Below are 15,585 nucleotides of genomic sequence, written 5' to 3'. Positions count from 1 at the left end.
AAACATCAGCTTTGAAAGGAGTGTTTTGGTTGGTTGGTTGGTTGGTTTTGTATTTCTGAGTCAAATACATATTTAAAGCAAATTCGCCTGCTTACATAGAAAACTGCAACCTACTTCCGAGCAGTTTTGTGATATCCCCCACAATTTCCTTGTGATGAATTTTAAACACCGTATGGTTAGGACCAACATTCTTTTCTAAAAGTCTCACTTAAAACAAAAATATTTTCCTTCTGCAGAAAGTAGATACTTAATAGTGTACTTATCAAAATAGATTGATACCTGAGCCTTCAGCTCTTAATTAAGCAAAACACATGGGGTGGTTTCTTTTTCTGAAATTCTGAGTTGGGAAGAACAGAAGGCAGACTGTTTTTGTTTGGTATTCATTTCTCACCATGCTTTTTCAGTTCCTAGTTAAATTTTGGAAACTATATTATATCTCATGGGAAGGGACTATTGCAGTGCCAGCGTTTTGCCTTAGAGAAGCAGGATGAATCAATTTCTGGAAAGGGGGAGAAGCTTACATTAGAAGTTTAGAAGAGTGGGCCACGATCCACAGATACCAGTATGCTCATGCAACTTCCCCAGTTCCCTGGCACCAGAGACGTACCCCAGCCACACAGTACTAACACTCAGGTAGCTTCATTCTGTCAAATGTCAAACACACAGAGACCCACAATGTCACCCCTAAGGCTGCCTAACTGGTCAGGGGAGTTACAAGACCACAAACCAATGACTTTCCGTTCCTCTAATGACTCCACATACACCAACTGCAACCACTGCCGAGACATAAATGGGAAGCCATTGTCCAGGGGCTGTGTGCATGTGTGAAAGAAGGAGGCATAATAGAATTTATTTGTTTGTTTCTTATGCTTTAAACTTGTTTTTAACTTTTTGTGGTTTTACTGTCTGGTTTTATGTTTTCCTATTGTTGTAAACCCTTGTGAAACGTTTATGATACAGTGGTGTATAAATATTTTTTTTATGAATAGATGAATATAAATAATTTGAGGAACCTTACCTTTTATGCTGAACCAGGTAAAAAATCAGCATGGGGATTGTGGAAAGCACCAATGGTGAACTTCAGCTGCAGGGTCAAATGCAGCCCTCCAGGCCTCTCTACTTGGCCTGTAGGAGCCAGCCACACACACACACACACACACACACACACACACACACACACACATGCTTTCAGGGCCTCATTTGGTAATTTGGGATATGTGTGGCTGACACTGACTTGCATCCCTCCCCATATCTGTTTCCACTAAGGTCAATGAAACAGACACATGCCATGACATCTGCTCCAATCCAATTTGTTGGTGGCCAGGAAATTCTTAATAAAAGGCAACACAACATCACATATTTTACACGACATGCTGGGGAGATAACATGGAGGTGCAGGCTGGTCACCTCCTCATGTGCCCCTTTTCTATTTCACCAGGCCTATGCAGGGATTAAGAATTCACCCTCTTAATTGTATTGATGCACATTTTAAACCTTTTTGCATTAAAATTGTTTTAGCCTTTTATGCTTTTATTGCATGGTTTTTGTTTTTGAAAAAGAATCAGTTAATGTTGTAAATCACTTTGATATATTTTTATCATTTAGTGGTATAAAAATACTTTTATAAATAAATAATGATAAATAACTTCTATGTAGGTCCTAAGTCTTCAAGAGTTATAGCAACCGGCCAGGTTGTATCTAATCTCCAGTTCATTTTCCATGAAGGCAGCGCCTGCTAGTTCAGCAAAGAAAGAACTTTATTTTTGAAAGTTCTGATGTCATTAGTGCTATTTAAAGAGGCAAATGGTGGCTAGATGATAGTGTCTGGGTTACCCCAGTTTCTTGGTTTATTTAAAATGCTGATGTATCAAATAATCTACTGGGACAAAAGCAGGAAGGAAGGAAGCAAGCATAAAAATAAGCTGCCACTAATGGAGGAGAATGAAACTCTTTGAGATAATGACTACCCCTAAGCAAATTATTCAGTGGCTTAATACATTATCTACAAAACTGAGATATTGACATGGATATGATGTTGACAAATTCATTGGTGCTCATGAAACTTCAAACCATTTGAGCAGAGGGCTCTGGAAAATAACATGGCTGGAATTGTGCTAATGAACACATAACTCTGGTGCCAAATGATATCTGCTGTGGAATTTGAAGAGTCAGAACTTCCAGCTTAACATGACTTTGGAGAAAAATGTAAAAAGTGTGGGTGGTTTCCCCGTTAAATATTTGGAGCAGGGCTTTCTGTGACAAGGAAATGCTCCCCACCCAGTGTGACTTTTCTCCCATTCTCTTCATCCTTCGATCTGTTTAACTGCCTCCCCTGCTCCTGGTCAGCCTCCTCCTTTGAAGAGTGCTAGATAATGCTTTCAATATGCCATGATCTGTAGCCAAGGTTTGCTGATCAGGGTTTGTTGTAGCGAAAGGAACCAGGATCCCGGGTTCAGATGTAACACTCAGCCTGATATCATTGTTTGTTTCCTCCCAGTGCAAATATGATCGTGGTACAATGTTATCTCTCGTTTATCACAGGGATGGGGTATCTCAGGCCCAGGAACCCACTGTGGCCCTCCAGGTCTCTCCATCTGATCCTTGGAGCTCTCCAAAGGCCACACCCTCTATTCTCAGGCCACACCCCTCACTGGCCCTGCTTTACATCCTGCCTGGCTGGAACTCATCCTTGAACTCTGATAATGCCTCTCACTTGCCTAGTTGGAGGTTAGAGAGATGCTTGTGTGTAGAAAATAGCCTATAGCGCAAGGGTAAAATTTACATTAGTTGCTCTGCTTACTTTTGTCCCCAACTCCACCCTACTGTTCTGTGGTCTCTGGAAGGTTCCTCACCTCTGGTTTACCATGGTGTCCAATTGAGGCCTTTATCTATCTATGCCTGCCAAATATAATATTCTTATTCTTAATTAAAACTGACGTTGTGCTGCAAATCAGTGGGTGTGCCTGGTCTTTGATTGCTTGGAAAACAAGACTTATCCCATCTCTGCTAGCATCCCACATAGCTGTGAAAAAATATGTCAGAATGTGGGTGTGAGGCACCTACCATCTTGTTCTGGTGATTAATCTTGCTAGCCCATAAACTAGAGAAGTTCTATATTTGGTTTCAAGTTCCATTCTGTTCCTCATTCCAGGCGAGGGAACTAAAGTCAATGGAAGGCATGTCTAGAAAAACTCTATGCCACTTTCTCTCCACCTTAGCTGACACCTGAGTTTTCACCTACCCATTTTGAAAACATGTCTAATAATTCCACGCTGTAAAGAAATCATTGTGAAAAGCTGAAACACAAATATATATGAAAGATTAATATGTCCAAGCTTCTTTTTGCGCAGGTGCCTCTATGGGTCTACTCTGGTTGGAAAAGCGTTCAAATTTATCTGAATGAGGGCCAAGCCAGAAGAGGCACTAGAGATCCACGATTGGACCTTCTGACCTTTTATTTCAGAACATTAGAAGAGCTTGTTAGATCCATCCAAACGCCCATCTGGTGAGAAAGCATTTTGTTATAGTCCGATGTTCAGTACAGTTTTTATACGTTCCATATGTTGGGTTTATTTTATCAAGTTTACTAATCACATCCTTATTATTTGTGACTACCTAATTTGTTATACTAAATTCTTCTTAGCAGATACTTGTTAACATGCATAGGATTTCAGGTTTTATCCCAACTTGTTTCATAATTGCCTTGCGTGTTGGGGTAGAATTCCCGTTTGCTCAAGTAAGTCCCAAAACAGGATAGGAGTGCAATAGCACTCTGCCTTCCTGGGATTCCCAGCAAATAATAATAATAATAATAATAATAATAATAATAATAATACAGTGGTACCTCGAGTTAAGAACTTAATTCGTTCTGGAGGTGCGTTCTTAACCTGAAACTGTTCTTAACCTGAGGTACCACTTTAGCTAATGGGGCCTCCCGCTGCTGCCGCATGATTTCTGTTCTCATGCTGAAGCAAAGTTCTTAACCTGAGGTACTATTTCTGGGTTAGCAGAGTCTGTAACCTGAAGCGTCTGTAACCTGAGGTACCACTGTAATGGCATTCAGGAGCATACAGCCTCCAATGGTGAAGGTAGAGTATAGCCATCCTGGCTAGTATTCATAGATAGTCTAATCCTGCAGGAGCCAGGGACGTGTGTCTGTTTCTGTAATGCTTTCCTCCTTTAGCCATTTCCTTAATCTACACCCCCTTGCTCCCCGCTGCTACTTGCCTTGACTTGGACAACATACAAGTATCATTATACTTAATGGAATAAAGCAGCTTCAGAGGGCTGTTTAGTATTGGAAAGCAATATAGGGGTTAAGGGCTAACTCCCTGTTCCCTTGCACTGTGACCCTGATCCAACTAAGATGCTGCTTACAAATGAGAAAGGGAAAGACAGGGGACCCCGTTAAACATCTCCCTGCTGGAGTTCCCCCTTTGCCCTCTAAGAAACTGAGCAACAAATTCCTCTGGCCACTAGGTGGAGTAAAAGGGCAGCTGAGGCTTTGCGCTGAAATTTCTTTAACAGTTTTGCGATTATAATTAAATAGATTTGAGCCCTTCACTTAATTGGAGCATGCTCTTTGGAATCTCAAAGGAGCTCTATGTGTGTTAGCCTTAAATACTAGCAAAGGACTGGCTCTTCTCCACCATGTCGTTTTCACAAGAGTAAAGGGTATTAGTCTTGACATGCTGGCCTGATTCCAGAGTAGGTAATTGCAGCCTATTCAGCCTTTTTAAATCCCCCTTGTGGTTTCAGTGGGATTTGCTGTCCTTTCCTTCTTACACTGGTAGCAGAGCATTCTGGCATCTGTGCTCTGCCTGTGACTAAAGACATGCTTGCATTTGAGGGGCGGGCAAAACAATGCCCCACCATGAGTGGTTTTTCATAGGACTTGCTTATTTATTTATAGATCTGGATTTTGCTCTCAATGGAACTAAGCCCAAGTGTTTTTGTTTCAAAGGACGGATTAAAGTTGATCCTCGCTTTCGTTGTGTGTGTTCCCCACACTGCTCCCTCAAATTCATGTATGTGTGTTTGTGTTTTTATTCGTTTATTTTTTTAAAGCATTCATCTTAGGAAGACAGGGTGCTATTAATGGCTATGGTTTTTAACAATTGCTTCTGAGGTGTGTACAGAAGCCCAAAGCTGTATTGCCATGACATAGCGTGACATCAGGCGTGTATTATCTTAAGCCTGGGATCTAATCCAGATGTTCCAAACTAGTTTTGCAGGAACAATTTCATCCTTGCATTTAATTAGGTCTGTAATTATTTCTGGTACACATGTCTGTGTTAAGACATGTTAGCTGCTTCCTTCCTCTTGCAAGTCAGAGATCTTGCCTACATTCTAGCATCCAAATGCAGAGGCCTAATAGGTGCATTTGTAGCAATGTGCCCTTTTAGGGCCTGTCCACACAACCGCTTGGCCCAAAGTGTTGAGATCAAGCCCTTTGCCCTACTCACATTGTGCCTATGGGAGCAATGACACTCTTGAGTTTTCCCCCCATCACCCACCTGCCTGCAACTCAGCCTTGACAATTATGGACAAATCTCCCAAGTTATGAGCAAGCCACGAAGGAAAGATTCAATTGGTGACACACGAAGCATGCTGTTGTGCATTTCTGCCCTGTCAAGGGATCTTCCCAGCCAAAGGAATGCACATGGCACATAAAAGAAAACACTTGCAGCCATTTCTGCAGCTCTGGGTTCCTATGCACATCAATCTAGCATCTAATCAGCTATTCCCAGGTATTGTGCTCTATGGAGCAGTTGCAGCAACAGAGGACCATCCCCCCTCCACTTGTTTATGTATTTTCCCCTGGCAGGTTGTACGTACGCAGCCAGAGGCTGTGCCTGCATGGAAGCTTCCTCCGCTCATCCCTTTCCTGGTTCAGGGAGACAGCGGTGCAGGAGAGGGTGGGGAAGCACCAGCCGCTTCACTGGCCTGACCTGCCTTTTCCACCTTTTCTTCTGACCCACCCTGTGCTCCAGCCTCTAGCTCTGAAGCTTCCCAGCCTCCAACTCTTCTCTTCTGGCTGGTACAGTCCCCCCCCATCACTGCCCCCCTCTCCCAAGTCAGACTCCTGCCCCTCTTTCCCCAGTGCACACTCGTCAGCATCCTGACAGTCCCTGACATGCACTGAGTTGAGAGGGCAAGAACACGTGGACATGCCCCAAGTGTAAGGATAAGTGAATCTATCCATTTTAGTTTCCTTCTGTTTCTCATTTTCCCAGTCTTCAGCTCAGTTCTCCATATTTCTGTATCCATTCATAAATATATATGTATTAGTCGTTATGAAACTTCACCAGCATTTTAGCGCAGATTTCTCCTAATATATATCTTTGTGAGGAATTTTGCTTAATGTGCGTATTTTGCAAAGCATTTCCCCAATATAATGCATTTCTGTTTGTTCTTTTTCACTAACATGTACATTTTTATACATAGTTAACTGTAGCATATGCACTTTTATAAGCATTATTTATCTAGAGAACTGCATTGCAAACTTTGGAGAAGCGTGAATTTCACAAGGTGGCTGCATTTCTGTCAGTATATTGCTTCAGAAAGTGTGAATTTAAGTGTGGACTGAATCAAATTTCTCCCCTAGTCCCACACAAATGGATGATTTGGCTGCTGAAACCCACTTTAGCAGGTGTTGGGCATGCTTCTTGGTCAGGAATGCTCAGGTATCGAGACAGAGGTTGACCCGCACTGAGCACATCTGCTCAGCCTCCCTCATGTCAGTCTCTGGCATGAAATTCCACACATGCCTTTTATTTAGGAAAGAACACAAGCGTATGTTATCTTACTCCTCTGGAATTTTACAGTTCCTTAGCATGTTAGTTTAGCCATAATTGGCTTGCAGGGTCTCTTGAAATGTATCTCTCGACACAAAGTTCTCCTTTCCATCAAGCTTGAGGGCTGGTTCATTTCTCCAGCATTGAATGCTGAGCATTAGATTGCAAACGTACCTAATCCATCTCTCCTCCCCCATGACTAGAAATCCTGTGGTTAAAATAACACAGCCTCTATTCAGAGCACAAACTTAGAGTCGCTAGCCAAAGTGGGATTGAAAGAACTCTCAGCAGGCGGGTCTGCGTTAGGGTGGCTTTTTAAAAATCCTGCTTCTTCCGATCCATGAGAGGAAAGCAAGGTGTCTCCTCTTTGCATTCAAGGTAATGATTTTCTGGGCTGTGTGTGAGAGAGAGTGTTGCTGTCTATGTGTGTGTGAATGTGGCCACAAAACTGCTGTTGCTATTATGAGAAGCATTTAGTGGCAAAGGCTTTGAACTGTTCACAGCTGGTCTTGTGGCTATTTCTGTACATGCAACCTGAGTGAAATTATCCCAGTGCTCTGAGCAGATAGTAGCAAACCAGCACTCCTGTGTCACATGGAGAAGAGGGCAATGTGTTTAGAAAACTGTTTGTGGGTCTTGGGACCTCAATGGCACAACTGGATGTTGCTGCTGTGGAGTTGATCTGATGTAGTAACGCTCCACTCCCGGGCTGGTTTTGTTTGGTTGAATATTCAGCACAGTCTCTCTCCAGGTCTCTCGGTGTAATCCCTATGCCAAAGGCTAAAGCTGTGCCTGACTTGGATCGCACTAGCTGTGTTTACAGTGTATGTCTTAATGCTGTTATAGTAACCACAAGACTGCCCTGTGTTCCAGAGTATTTCTTTAATGCAGCCTTGCCAGATAATTAAGCACCTCTCTGTCTGCTGGGTTCCTGTCAAAGGCACAGTGAGGGTTTGCTTCTGGTGAAAACCTCTTTTATGCCGAAATGCAAATAACAAAGCAGCTCTGCAAAATGCTGGATTAAGAGAACTCTCCACATAGTACTCTGTTATGCAAACAGTACCTGCTCCTTCCTCCTCTCCGTGCTGTGAAGATAATCAGAGGGGAATCTCAAACCACATTCTGGTTCAAGATTGGCAATCAGTGATCACCATTAAAAACAACAACAACCAAAACTGAAAGAAAGGGAATTGCTTTGTGGGCTCCCTCATAGGTGCCATATGCTTAGACACCTGCATGGGGGCTAATAATAATAATAATAATAATAATAATAATAATAATAATAATTTATTTATACCCCACCCATCTGGCTGGGTTTCCCCAGCCACTCTGGACGGCTTCCAACAGAACATTAAAATACAATAGTCTCATTTATACAAATGCACTGTCTCATTTATACAAATGAGACTGGCCCAAGGCCATGACTGTTTGGAGATTTAAACCCTAGTCTCCCAGGTCCTGGTCCAGTACTCTAACCACTACACCACATTGAGTCTTAGTATGTGTGGAGATGCAATGCAGGCAATGCACATATGTGATGCACAGCATTTTCCTGCATGCTGAAAAAGATCATGTGTTTGCACATGTTGGCCCTCAGGATTATAGCCAGGCCCTTCCTGGGCCAAACGCCTCCATGGCTTGCTGCAGACACTCATTGAGTGCTTCTGCCTGGCTGGAATGTGTCCTTGAACTGTGATGCCTCTGGCTTGGAGATACGTGTATGTATATGTGTGTGTAAACCTCTAAAGCTTGCACTGCTAGAATATAGCCTACTGTACAATGCACATTCTTTGCTCCGCCCACTTTTGCCTCTTGCCCTCCCCACCATTGGCATGTGGCTCCTGGCTGGTTGACCACAAGGTAATGTGGCCCATCAGATTAAAAAAGGTTCCCTACCTCTGTGGTACAAACATATATCTCCCTCCCTTTAAAATACACACTTGTATGTATTTAGAAATGTTAGGTGCCTGTCTTCAGTGTCACTGTTTTTATGAGACTTGTGGTTGATGAAGGATGCAAGGCTCCTGTTTGCCTGAGAATGGGTAGCATGGCTGTGAAGCAAGCCAGTAGTTCTGGCAGAGGTATGCACATCCCCAGTGGTGGTTGGTGCTCATTGAGGCTAGCGGGGCAGAAGGCAGAGAGCCAACAGCAGTAGCTGGAGCCAGAGCCAGTGGCAGAGGCAACTAATTCTAGCTTGGTCCCCACGTAAAGAGTCTAAAAAGGAGGAAGAAGCTGACAGCCAGGGCCACCCCCTAGACTAGATTTAAGTAAGACGGCAGGCAGGTGTGGGCTGGCTGACAGCCACAGGTGGATTTAGGGGAGTGCAACTGGTTCAATCACACTCAGTGCAGAGCATTATAGTGGGCTAGGAGAGCTGAAAATAATGCCAATATATTTAACGTCTGGCAACCAATGGTTTCAGATAGTATATGGGTCTAAAAAGCCCAGGACACAAAATCGGCTATGTTGGCTCTGTAGCAGAAGTAATGTATTTAGCATTAACTCTGGAAAACGTATACTTGATTCTGACCAATCGTAGAGCATAGGAGGCTTAGTTTGGTCAGAATTGAGCACACACTTCCATCAATGAGTATACCCTTCCTTACAATGATGGAAGCTGCCATCATTGCAGTGTTTCACACTACCCATATAAAGGAGGCTGCAGTGGCCAAGTGGCAGGGCAGCACCTTCCGTTTTGCCCCAGGTGGCAAAATGGGACGTGCCACCCCTGCTTCATGATGATGGTACTTCTTTTTGTTGCATTGAGAGAGATGCTGCCCTAGGGTTTCCCACTTTTGTGGCATGTAAGTCAGGTTGCTCTGAATACAGACGGCCACTTTGTAATCACACTCTATTTTTGGTAAGAGCTGCATGAAAGATGCAAAGCTGATGTGTTCAGAACAAAGAAATGTGGTTGCGTTTCAATATAGAAAGTCCAGCTGATGTCATTTTAACTCCACACAATAGTGCCAAGAATTTTCTAAGTTCCATATCAAGACTTAGTTTAAAACACACACACACTGAAAGCGTTTGCTCATGTGGAAAAATGAACTTTTGTGGAAAATATTTATGGGAATCTGCCAGAGAAGTATGTTAGCCCTTTTAAAATGGACTTGAATTACATATATAGAAAAACAAGGCACTTATGTGATCTTGCTTTCCAGATTGTTTGCAAAACCTTGGTTTTTCAAGTATCTTACAGCCTTAATTTGCATTTCTTTTTTAAAAAAAATGAAAGTGGCACATGTTGTGTGCATTCATTCTTCTGGAACTGTGGAGTCATTCTTCATAACTGGGTCCTCCTTTAGAAAATGGAGCTTCCTGGGTTTAGACCAGAGGAAGGATAGTGTCACCACTGGAATAGGATGGGGATGAGCTTGGGTGGCTCTGGGCTTAGCTCAAAGTGTTAGCTGAGAGTATCAGGGAATGGGAGCACTCCACTCACAGAGCCATAGCTCTTTTTTAAAAAACCACCACCACCACCACCAAGAAGCAGCTTATCATGGTCACTCTGGAAAAGCAAGTGGCAGATTTGTTAGCCCTTGCAAATTTTATTTCTGTAACATAACAGCCTGCTGGATCAGGCCAATGGCCCATCTAGTCTAGCATCCTGTTCTCACAGGGGCAAACCAGATACCTGTGTGTAACCTGCAAGCAGAATTTGAGCACAAGAGCACTCTCCCTTCCTGTAGCTTCCAGCAACTGGTACAGTCATACCTCGGGATAAATACGCTTGAGGTTGAGCGCTTTCGGGTTGTGCTCTGCGGCGACCCAGAATTAACGGAGCGCATTACTTCCGGGTTTCACCGCTCGCTCATTCACAGATGGTCAAAATGACGTCACACGCATGCACAGAAACGGCGAAACGCGCTGTCGCATCTTACGTTCTGTTCAGGATGCAAACGGGGCTCCGGAATGGATCCTGTTTGCATTCCGAGGTACCACTGTATGTAGAAGCATTTCTGCCTCCCATGGTGGATTAAAATGTTTTCTGCTCTGCAGGGCTGATGTGTGCTGCAAACAAACTGAAAGAACTCTCTCAGGTCCTCTGAGATGATGATGAAAGGGCTAGAAGCAGGTCAGGTCTCTTGTCCAGAATACACACAGATAACCAGAGTGAGTCCTATGTAGAAATAGAATCAGCATGGCTGGGTATTTGCCAAGTGCCTTTACCCCAGCCAGGCAGCCACTGACATGAATCTCCTGCACCTGCTCTTTCACATCACCACTGCAACCTCCTTGTTCACACATCTTTTGCTCTGCCCCAAACTATGGAGTATTAGATGGACCAGGAGATGCTGACAGCTCCTTCTTTGGCTCCCTATGTAGCAGGCAAATGGGTGCTACAAGGATGTGGAAAAGGAGCAGGACAGCAGGTAATGGTGGTGGTGAAGAGAAAGGCTTATGCTGGGAGGGGGAACCTTGGGGTCTACGATTCCATGATTCTATGATTCTAGTATTAAAATGCCATTTTCTGATGCAGCTTTTTAATGTATTTTCCTCTAAAGGCTTTCCTCCATCGAGGAAAGAGTTAATTGAAATTGGCAGTTAGATCCAAGCCAACTGGAATCAGTGGGACACCCATCAGGTTCAATATAAATACCTTGACAGTCAGGGAGTTACAGGCTGGGCAGTTAGACACATTTTCCCTCCGTTTAATTTCTGATGGAGAAAGGGTTCTTCACCGGAATCGACAATACAGGCACATTAGCCTCATAGGGATGCTTATAGCCACTGGCCTAGTCATCCCTCATGTTCAGCCAAGCATCTTGTGATTATGTCAGTGCCGATTATTCCAGCTTTTCGTCTCTGCACTTGCAGCGTCTACTGGAAGATCTGTGAGCTCAGAATAATCTAGCTAAACAAAGGGGATGTCCTGCGCAAAGAGCTTCAGGCTTTATACAGCTGTGGTTGTGCATTCTCCACTGGACATGTGCAAAAGAAGCTGGTGAGAATACTCAGGATTCATTTGCACTTGTGATTCACTTATACTCAAGGATCATTCAATACTAGGGCGTGACGAGGCACCAGAAGTCTTAAACAGGGACCCCAGTATGCCCGGCACTGGTTTTCTACTCTCTATACTGCCAGGCTGCTGGCTGGGAAAGGAAATTGCAGCTGGTTAGAGATAGGACAACAGTTGAGATGTTTGCATCGAAAGCAATATCTTCATAATCACCAGTAGTAATAATAATAATAATAATAATAATAATAATACGGATCAGAATCCTCCTGGCTATCAAGTGGTGCTTGAGAGGGACTCTCCCAGGACCAGAGGTTCCCCACCCTTGCACCCTTGTTTCCACATTACCTGCCTGCTTCCTCACCTGCTCTAGGTTTTTTTATCAGTACTTGGACCTCAGTTCCTGACAGAGAATATTTTGTCAGAGATTTGAGATGCCTAATTCTTAATGACTTTCACCAGGCCAAAGCCTCTAGATTATGATGCTGAGCAAGTCCCACCAAAATGAGATTCTGTGCTTTGGTAGCTTGTTTTTCATTTCATTTCGTTTTTTAAAAAAAGCTGTTGAAATTGTCAAGCTGTATATTCTCGAATCCTTTGAAATTTACGCTTGTAATAATGAATTACTCACTAAAAGAGTGATTGCGTCCTGCAAAAATGAAAACTTGGTTAATAAGTGTGTGTGTGTGTGTGTGTGTGTGAGAGAGAGAGAGAGAGAGAGAGAGAGAGAGAGAGAGAGAGATGGATATGCAGGATTCACCTCCCCCACACGGAGCAAAGAATTAGTCAGGATAACATCTACCCACAAAACTGCTGTTACTTTAGCTGCATAACTTAACACAGAACTAACTTTGGAAAGTTGCTTAAATGAATATTTGGAACCCATGAAAATAAAGCATGTTGCTATGCAGAGTGATAACAAGTTGAAGAGGATTGTGGGTTTTTTTAAAATGGCTTTTTGAAAGTGCACCAGTTATTTGGTCAGATGCCAAAGACACAATTTGTTAAAAGTTCCTTAGAGGGACAAATCTTTTTTCATAGTTAAAAATGCTTTCAAAACAAGGGCTAATCTGGGTGTGTGTGTGTGTGTGTGTTACCAAAACAGCACCCACAGATGCAAATACACCTGCATACGACCTCCATAGTGCCCAAAGGGCCCTCCCGCTGTTGATAATAAGCTCTAGAGAAGCACTCTGTTGCAGCCAACAGAAGATGTTGAGGAAGTATTTCTCCAGTTTGCAAAAGTGCTCACCAGCCCAGAAAGGTTGACGACCCCTGGGCTAACAGGCATTACTTTTACTGAGATTAAATAAAACTTACTCCCATATCTGTATACCTGGACTGTACTGATAACTGGTAACAAGATTGTTTGCTCCCCAGCCAACAGAGATGTGTGATTATTCCACGTAGCTTTCTGAGTTCACTATTTCAGTAGTTGCCTAGTGGGTCAACACGGCATTGCCAATTCACATATATACCCACCTATACAAAGATGGAAACACCTGTATCCGCATATGCCTTTGAATCTACCTACTGTTTAGAAGCTTGAACCCTGCAATTTCTCTTCTCACCTCCACTCTACTTCGCAACTGAGCCACTTCACCAGAACTTATTTTCCAAGGAGCAGTCTGTCATGTGCTATGCTTACATTTATCAGTTTGGGCTTTAAATAATCTGGGGTCAACTGACCTTTCTCAGACCCAAATGACCCCAATCAGTTAACCAGCACCAAAGCAAAAAACCCCCACAAAACCCTGAGGTTAATTTCCACCATATGAAAGTTGGCTGGAGAGGGGTGTAGCAGATGGACCTATTGACCCTTCGCAGATTAATTTACCTGCTGCTGCAGGATCACCCACACATTATGAATATTTATATTTCCCCCCCACCCATTTGTTACCCTACCTCTCCCAAAAAAGCTCCATTCAGCTCACCATAAGTGACATCCTAAAAACATGCATACTAAGCTGTCAAAAACTCATAAGAGCAACAAGCAGTCAAAACAGAAACAGATTGCAAAGAAAGAATTAGTCATATGTGAGAATCATATTTAACCTACAGCCTTCAGCAGACTGTGGCATTAAAAATGAAGCAAATTTAAAATGAGCACAATTGAAACCACATTCCATCCATCTCAATCCAGTATTTTTGCTTGGAATCAAATCTTCTTTCTAGTTGCAGACAATGATTCTCGTTCCCACTACCCTTTCTTAGGAAATGGGCCCCCTGTGCTCATTTAGAAGTGCAGTTAAGAGAGTGATAAAACAAGGAGGTCTGGACTGTGGATGAACTGTTGATTGGCCTGCACAGCAGGACCTTAGTTCTGTCACTGCTTGGCATCACTTGTCCATGGAAGAAGATTAGTCAAAGGTTGCAAAGAGCAAAAGGAATCCTACACGGAGCTTCCTTGTCCTTCTTGCTTTGATAGGCCTGTGTTCTTTGTGCAAGGACTCCCCGGGGGAAGAATTCCCTCCTTAGCTGGCTTCTTATATCAGCACATTTTAGTCCGTAGTATCACTTTCTGTGTTATTTCTGTTGAACAATCTTTGATACCTCCAACAATTATTTTGTTTTGTTCACCTTCGAAGTTCACTTCCCTGGAAAGAAGGGAATCACATTACAGCAAGGAAAGCTAAAGTAAACTTAACTGAGCTTTTCCAACTGCTGCTCATTTTAAAACTGAATTGGAGGTGGCGAAATAAATGGAAGACCACCAAGACTCTTGTATTCTGTATAGACTTCTTCACTGTATTTTGATAATCCAAAGCAGTGAATAGGAAACAAAAACAAATCAATGTTTGTAACAATGCAAAACAAATGTACAAAAAATTATGTGGCCAATGAAACAGAGGCTATGGTCTTCACGCCATGCACTCCCATGCTTGCTTGTTCACACTTAGCCATGGTTTGGCTTAGCATTGTGTGCAAATTGGGCCAATGACTCTCTGATGTCAGGTGCATAATTGTCCATGAGTCCCAAGTTTCCAACACATGATGGATTGGATGTTACTTTGCTCATGCATTGGCAACTCCTGTGGATGAAAAAATGCACTTGAGATAATGTGTGATCCAAATTTGAAGCTTAAGCAAGCAGGTCAGACCAAAGACAATGACGACCCTTTGGACTTAGGGCCAAAGTAAATGGTTGGAGATTCATGGTCAGTTCTCCAACCTCTCTCTCTTTTTTTTTTTAAAGGAAATTTCGTAAAGAGGCAAATAGCAGGTGAAGGTTAGGACTTGGGGGGAAAGACTGTTAATAGTTTTTGAACATCTTGTCTAATGTGACTCTGACAGGTATGAACTGAATGGGTCAAGGGGACACATTTGTAAAGCCTTTGAAGGCATTGGGCATATTCTGCAGAGCAAACCTGGAGTTGCCATTGAGTGTGCACTTAACAAGGAGCTGCAGCCAACTGGAGATCCCCAATATATTTTTGTCATACTAGGTGTATACATCTATACATACAATGTACACACATTGTGTGTGTACTCAATACATCTTATGCATATACTTTACATTTAAAGTGTGAAGTGGTCCTTATCAATAGGTTTCAAATGCCTTAAGCATTTTCTTCAAAGTCTAGAATAATTTAGGATTATCTCACTTGTATAGGTGGTACTGGCTGTGTCCACACTGGGCATTTACTGTGAAATTCGTATGCTTTATTCATCCATTTTTATGGGGCATCTGCACAATATCCTGAACAAAACATTACCCTTTCATGTTTTCTCTGTTCAGCTGCTGTTTCATTCTAGAACTAAGAAAAGCTTACTTTTTCCTTTTTTAACAATGTGGAATAATAGTGCAATTTCCCCAGGCCTATT

General features: G+C 42.8%; 1 protein-coding gene across 3 annotated transcripts in view; it reads left to right on the top strand.

Annotated features, from left to right (window-relative positions):
* The window catches only part of JCAD (junctional cadherin 5 associated), a 67,598-nt gene that overhangs the window by 5,858 nt on the left and 46,155 nt on the right, over positions 1-15,585 (top strand). For 2 of the 3 annotated variants that reach the window (XM_080975272.1, XM_080975271.1), the window contains exon 3: positions 3,351-3,505. The gene's annotated coding sequence lies outside the window, so the exon portion shown is untranslated. Of the gene's footprint in view, positions 1-3,350; positions 3,506-7,050; positions 7,176-15,585 lie in introns of those variants that run through there. The other variant, XM_080975273.1, reaches the window with a different exon arrangement.

This window comes from Podarcis pityusensis, assembly GCF_964106645.2.
Source record: "Podarcis pityusensis genome assembly, chromosome: 12".
Classification (NCBI taxonomy): Eukaryota; Metazoa; Chordata; class Lepidosauria; order Squamata; family Lacertidae; genus Podarcis; species Podarcis pityusensis.
The sequence above is the reverse complement of the archived record's forward strand: the minus strand, read 5'-3'. Positions and strand labels throughout refer to the sequence as shown.